Source organism: Montipora capricornis, chromosome 4 (assembly GCF_036669925.1).
Source record: "Montipora capricornis isolate CH-2021 chromosome 4, ASM3666992v2, whole genome shotgun sequence".
Classification (NCBI taxonomy): domain Eukaryota; kingdom Metazoa; phylum Cnidaria; class Anthozoa; order Scleractinia; family Acroporidae; genus Montipora; species Montipora capricornis.
The window spans coordinates 9,469,769-9,477,672 of record NC_090886.1 but is presented as its reverse complement, the minus strand read 5'-3'; positions in this window follow the sequence as shown (position 1 = coordinate 9,477,672).

Here is a 7,904-nt window from a genome sequence, read left to right as displayed (position 1 = left end):
TCTTCTAAATATTTTGTATATTTTGCAGGAATTGTGCCTCTAGATACCGAATTTACGCTGCAATACGTTTTTAAGTAGTGAACTTCATGAAACAGAACGGCAATTTTACGGACAAAAGACTTTCAATGCGCATTGTTGTACCGGTCCTAAGATACCGTTGTAACGCAATATTGTGTCACGGAAAACCATTCCTCGGACTAAGCACATAGGTGGCTTTAGCAAATTCCATGTTCTGAGAATGGTGCCCAAAAACAACGACAATAAAGATAATCCATGGAACCGTAATTATGGAGAATAACAACTGCATATCTTCCGTAAATTTTGTGTTATACGCCAAAAACTGTTTACAGTTGTTTTCAGACAATCATGGACAAAAGTGTTGGGAAGGTAACTTCATTTTACAGATACCCCCCTCCCCCTTTTCAATGTTGGATTTTCCAGGGGAAAAAAAGGGTGACTTTTGTTACCTGAAGAACTCCAACATTGAATATGGGGGAGGGGGGCCACAAGAGCATGGTATTTCCCAAATACTTCAGCCAATAGTTAAAAAAATCGAATTAGGTGTGAAGTGAGCTGATGCGCGCAACCTTCCCAACAACTTTTGACCACAATTGTCTGAAAAAGGTCGAAGCGCAATAAATGCGATTTTATACATGTGGTTTCATTCCTTTAACAGAAACTCAAAGAAGTGGCAAAATATTGGCATTTCGATATGTTTCGTTCAAGTTATTGCTGAAATCAAGCTCAAATAACGTCTTCATGTTTTCTTTTTGATAATCTCGCAAATAGTTACATGGGATGTTTACGAAATGAATAAGAATAATTCCCGGTGAGCTGTACCATATATCTATTCGCTGTTGTTAGATATGCAATATTTGCCATAAATACGCGATAGATTTTGCTAGGACAGGTCGGAAGTGGCTTTTCATATATTATTGAACCCTGTGTATAGCCTCGAGGATCAGGTTACAGTCATATAGTCAATACTACACAGTTCTCCTCAACAGTACTCCATACATTCTGAGGAAAATGTCGCTATTTTGTTCGTCTTTGGGTTCAACTAAGCGCTTTGTAATGACCATTGTAATCCAAATTTTGTTTTTCATAAGATTGCAAACTGCAAAGTTTGGTTTTAAACACTATTTACACAGTACTCCATCGAACGAATATAAATGAGAACTTATTACTCAATTAATCTTTTAAGTTCCCGCAATTATAAGAAGGGAGTACTGTTCAAAATGAAGGCATTTCTTTATTCCAAGGGTCAAATTCACAATCAGTTACTTTGCAGTATTAAATTCTATCCATAACCATTCAAGTTGTATCGAAACGTACCGCACTGGCCTCGAAAATTCCCACATACTTGTGGAGTACTGTGTGGAGTACTGTGTGAAACACCGTTCTGTAGTCATTTATTAACATACGGCAAGAAGACGAATTAACAAGATGTAACTTTTTACGCGGATCTATATGACAAACAAATGCAACATTTCTTGTTCGTTTTGATTATTAACGTTTTATACTTTGTTTCTTGTGATGTCAAACTCTAAGGAACTTCGTATTCACGAAACGCCAAGAATTTAGAGCCTTACATATGTAACTTTAAAGTGTTATCGGGAAATCATACGCATGGCAAGTGTTCATTATACGTCAATAGGTCGCCATTCACTCTCGCCACATCACCTGAAGGCCATCTAAAAATTCATTTACTTAATAAACCGGGAATAAAAATAGTACAACAACAAATTTTCAGTTCCAAACACATGGTTTACATGTCTTGGTGAGGTTTGAATTAGGCAAAAAAAAAAACCTTTGCTATATTACCATTGTGGAAGTAACACAAAGAACAATACGTCGACCATTACAGGTCACTTGTCTTCTAAATATTTTGTATATTTTGCAGGAATTGTGCCTCTAGATACCGAATTTACGCTGCAATACGTTTTTAAGTAGTGAACTTCATGAAACAGAACGGCAATTTTACGGACAAAAGACTTTCAATGCGCATTGTTGTACCGGTCCTAAGATACCGTTGTAACGCAATATTGTGTCACGGAAAACCATTCCTCGGACTAAGCACATAGGTGGCTTTAGCAAATTCCATGTTCTGTGAATGGTGCCCAAAAACAACGACAATAAAGATAATCCATGGAACCATAATTATGGAGAATAAAAACTGCATATCTTCCGTAAATTTTGTGTTATACGCCAAAAACTGTTTACAGTTGTTTTCAGACAATCATGGACAAAAGTGTTGGGAAGGTAACTTCATTTTACAGATACCCCCCTCCCCCTTTTCAATGTTGGATTTTCCAGGGGAAAAAAAGGGTGACTTTTGTTACCTGAAGAACTCCAACATTGAATATGGGGGAGGGGGACCACAAGAGCATGGTATTTCCCAAATACTTCAGCCAATAGTTAGAAAAATCGAATTAGGTGTGAAGTGAGCTGATGCGCGCAACCTTCCCAACAACTTTTGACCACGATTGTCTGAAAAAGGTCGAAGCGCAATAAATGCGATTTTATACACGTGGTTTCATTCCTTTAACAGAAACTCGAAGAAGTGGCAAAATATTGGCATTTCGATATGTTTCGTTCAAGTTATTGCTGAAATCAAGCTCAAATAACGTCTTCATATTTTCTTTTTGATAATCTCGCAAATAGTTACGTGGGATGTTTACGAAATGAATAAGAATAATTCCCGGTGAGCTGTACCATATATCTATTCGCTGTTGTTAGATATGCAATATTTGCCATAAATACGCGATAGATTTTGCTAGGACAGGTCGGAAGTGGCTTTTCATATATTATTGAACCCTGTGTATAGCCTCGAGGATCAGGTTACAGTCATATAGTCAATACTACACAGTTCTCCTCAACAGTACTCCATACATTCTGAGGAAAATGTCGCTATTTTGTTCGTCTTTGGGTTCAACTAAGCGCTTTGTAATGACCATTGTAATCCAAATTTTGTTTTTCATAAGATTGCAAACTGCAAAGTTTGGTTTTAAACACTATTTACACAGTACTCCATCGAACGAATATAAATGAGAACTTATGACTCAATTAATCTTTTAAGTTCCCGCAATAGAAGGGAGGACTGTGCAAACTGAAGGCATGTCTTTATTCCAAGGGCCACATTCCCAAACAGTTACTTTGCAGTATTAAATTCTATCCATACCCATCCAAGTTGTATCGAAGCGTCCCTCCCTGGCCTCGAAAATTCCCACATACTTGTGGAGTACTGTGTGGAGTACTGTGTGAGACACCGTTCTGTAGTCATTTATTAACATACGGCAAGAAGACGAATTAACAAGATGTAACTTATTACGCGGAATGACATACAAATGCAACATTTCTTGTTCGTTTTGATTATTAACGTTTTATACTTTGTTTCTTGTGATGTCAAACTCTAAGGAACTTCGTATTCACGAAACGCCAAGAATTTAGAGCCTTACATATGTAACTTTAAAGTGTTATCGGGAAATCATACGCATGGCAAGTGTTCATTATACGTCAATAGGTCGCCATTCACTCTCGCCACATCACCTGAAGGCCATCTAAAAATTCATTTACTTAATAAACCGGGAATAAAAATAGTACAACAACAAATTTTCAGTTCCAAACACATGGTTTACATGTCTTGGTGAGGTTTGAATTAGGCAAAAAAAAAAACCTTTGCTATATTACCATTGTGGAAGTAACACAAAGAACAATACGTCGACCATTACAGGTCACTTGTCTTCTAAATATTTTGTATATTTTGCAGGAATTGTGCCTCTAGATACCGAATTTACGCTGCAATACGTTTTTAAGTAGTGAACTTCATGAAACAGAACGGCAATTTTACGGACAAAAGACTTTCAATGCGCATTGTTGTACCGGTCCTAAGATACCGTTGTAACGCAATATTGTGTCACGGAAAACCATTCCTCGGACTAAGCACATAGGTGGCTTTAGCAAATTCCATGTTCTGTGAATGGTGCCCAAAAACAACGACAATAAAGATAATTCATGGAACCGTAATTATGGAGAATAACAACTGCATATCTTCCGTAAATTTTGTGTTATACGCCAAAAACTGTTTACAGTTGTTTTCAGACAATCATGGACAAAAGTGTTGGGAAGGTAACTTCATTTTACAGATACCCCCCTCCCCCTTTTCAATGTTGGATTTTCCAGGGGAAAAAAAGGGTGACTTTTGTTACCTGAAGAACTCCAACATTGAATATGGGGGAGAGGGGCCACAAGAGCATGGTATTTCCCAAATACTTCAGCCAATAGTTAGAAAAATCGAATTAGGTGTGAAGTGAGCAGATGCGCACAACCTTCCCAACAACTTTTGACCACGATTGTCTGAAAAAGGTCGAAGCGCAATAAATGCGATTTTATACACGTGGTTTCATTCCTTTAACAGAAACTCGAAGAAGTGGCAAAATATTGGCATTTCGATATGTTTCGTTCAAGTTATTGCTGAAATCAAGCTCAAATAACGTCTTCATATTTTCTTTTTGATAATCTCGCAAATAGTTACGTGGGATGTTTACGAAATGAATAAGAATAATTCCCGGTGAACTGTACCATATATCTATTCGCTGTTGTTAGATATGCAATATTTGCCATAAATACGCGATAGATTTTGCTAGGACAGGTCGGAAGTGGCTTTTCATATATTATTGAACCCTGTGTATAGCCTCGAGGATCAGGTTACAGTCATATAGTCAATACTACACAGTTCTCCTCAACAGTACTCCATACATTCTGAGGAAAATGTCGCTATTTTGTTCGTCTTTGGGTTCAACTAAGCGCTTTGTAATGACCATTGTAATCCAAATTTTGTTTTTCATAAGATTGCAAACTGCAAAGTTTGGTTTTAAACACTATTTACACAGTACTCCATCGAACGAATATAAATGAGAACTTATGACTCAATTAATCTTTTAAGTTCCCGCAATTATAAGAAGGGAGTACTGTTCAAAATGAAGGCATTTCTTTATTCCAAGGGTCAAATTCACAATCAGTTACTTTGCAGTATTAAATTCTATCCATAACCATTCAAGTTGTATCGAAACGTACCGCACTGGCCTCGAAAATTCCCACATACTTGTGGAGTACTGTGTGGAGTACTGTGTGAGACACCGTTCTGTAGTCATTTATTAACATACGGCAAGAAGACGAATTAACAAGATGTAACTTATTACGCGGAATGACATACAAATGCAACATTTCTTGTTCGTTTTGATTATTAACGTTTTATACTTTGTTTCTTGTGATGTCAAACTCTAAGGAACTTCGTATTCACGAAACGCCAAGAATTTAGAGCCTTACATATGTAACTTTAAAGTGTTATCGGGAAATCATACGCATGGCAAGTGTTCATTATACGTCAATAGGTCGCCATTCACTCTCGCCACATCACCTGAAGGCCATCTAAAAATTCATTTACTTAATAAACCGGGAAAAAAAAATAGTACAACAACAAATTTTCAGTTCCAAACACATGGTTTACATGTCTTGGTGAGGTTTGAATTAGGCAAAAAAAAAACCTTTGCTATATTACCATTGTGGGAGTAACACAAAGAACAATACGTCGACCATTACAGGTCACTTGTCTTCTAAATATTTTGTATATTTTGCAGGAATTGTGCCTCTAGATACCGAATTTACGCTGCAATACGTTTTTAAGTAGTGAACTTCATGAAACAGAACGGCAATTTTACGGACAAAAGACTTTCAATGCGCATTGTTGTACCGGTCCTAAGATACCGTTGTAACGCAATATTGTGTCACGGAAAACCATTCCTCGGACTGAGCACATAGGTGGCTTTAGCAAATTCCATGTTCTGAGAATGGTGCCCAAAAACAACGACAATAAAGATAATCCATGGAACCGTAATTATGGAGAATAACAACTGCATATCTTCCGTAAATTTTGTGTTATACGCCAAAAACTGTTTACAGTTGTTTTCAGACAATCATGGACAAAAGTGTTGGGAAGGTAACTTCATTTTACAGATACCCCCCTCCCCCTTTTCAATGTTGGATTTTCCAGGGGAAAAAAAGGGTGACTTTTGTTACCTGAAGAACTCCAACATTGAATATGGGGGAGGGGGGCCACAAGAGCATGGTATTTCCCAAATACTTCAGCCAATAGTTAGAAAAATCGAATTAGGTGTGAAGTGAGCAGATGCGCACAACCTTCCCAACAACTTTTGACCACGATTGTCTGAAAAAGGTCGAAGCGCAATAAATGCGATTTTATACACGTGGTTTCATTCCTTTAACAGAAACTCGAAGAAGTGGCAAAATATTGGCATTTCGATCTGTTTCGTTCAAGTTATCGCTGAAATCAAGCTCAAATAACGTCTTCATATTTTCTTTTTGATAATCTCGCAAATAGTTACGTGGGATATTTACGAAATGAATAAGAATAATTCCCGGTGAGCAGTACCATATATCTATTCGCTGTTGTTAGATATGCAATATTTGCCATAAATACGCGATAGATTTTGCTAGGACAGGTCGGAAGTGGCTTTTCATATATTATTGAACCCTGTGTATAGCCTCGAGGATCAGGTTACAGTCATATAGGCAATACTACACAGTTCTCCTCAACACAACTCCAAACAGTCTGAGTAAAATGTCTCTATGTTGTTCGTCTTTGGGTTAAACTAAGCGCTTTGTAATGACCATTGTAATCCAAATTTTGTTTTTCATAAGATTGCAAACTGCAAAGTTTGGTTTTAAACACTATTTACACAGTACTCCATCGAACGAATATAAATGAGAACTTATGACTCAATTAATCTTTTAAGTTCCCGCAATTATAAGAAGGGAGTACTGTTCAAAATGAAGGCATTTCTTTATTCCAAGGGTCAAATTCACAATCAGTTACTTTGCAGTATTAAATTCTATCCATAACCATTCAAGTTGTATCGAAACGTACCGCACTGGCCTCGAAAATTCCCACATACTTGTGGAGTACTGTGTGGAGTACTGTGTGAGACACCGTTCTGTAGTCATTTATTAACATACGGCAAGAAGACGAATTAACAAGATGTAACTTATTACGCGGAATGACATACAAATGCAACATTTCTTGTTCGTTTTGATTATTAACGTTTTATACTTTGTTTCTTGTGATGTCAAACTCTAAGGAACTTCGTATTCACGAAACGCCAAGAATTTAGAGCCTTACATATGTAACTTTAAAGTGTTATCGGGAAATCATACGCATGGCAAGTGTTCATTATACGTCAATAGGTCGCCATTCACTCGCGCCACATCACCTGAAGGCCATCTAAAAATGCATTTACTTAATAAACCGGGAATAAAAATAGTACAACAACAAATTTTCAGTTCCAAACACATGGTTTACATGTCTTGGTGAGGTTTGAATTAGGCAAAAAAAAAAACCTTTGCTATATTACCATTGTGGAAGTAACACAAAGAACAATACGTCGACCATTACAGGTCACTTGTCTTCTAAATATTTTGTATATTTTGCAGGAATTGTGCCTCTAGATACCGAATTTACGCTGCAATACGTTTTTAAGTAGTGAACTTCATGAAACAGAACGGCAATTTTACGGACAAAGGACTTTCAATGCGCATTGTTGTACCGGTCCTAAGATACCGTTGTAACGCAATATTGTGTCACGGAAAACCATTCCTCGGACTGAGCACATAGGTGGCTTTAACAAATTCCATGTTCTGAGAATGGTGCCCAAAAACAACGACAATAAAGATAATCCATGGAACCGTAATTATGGAGAATAACAACTGCATATCTTCCGTAAATTTTGTGTTATACGCCAAAAACTGTTTACAGTTGTTTTCAGACAATCATGGACAAAAGTGTTGGGAAGGTAACTTCATTTTACAGATACCCCCCTCCCCCTTTT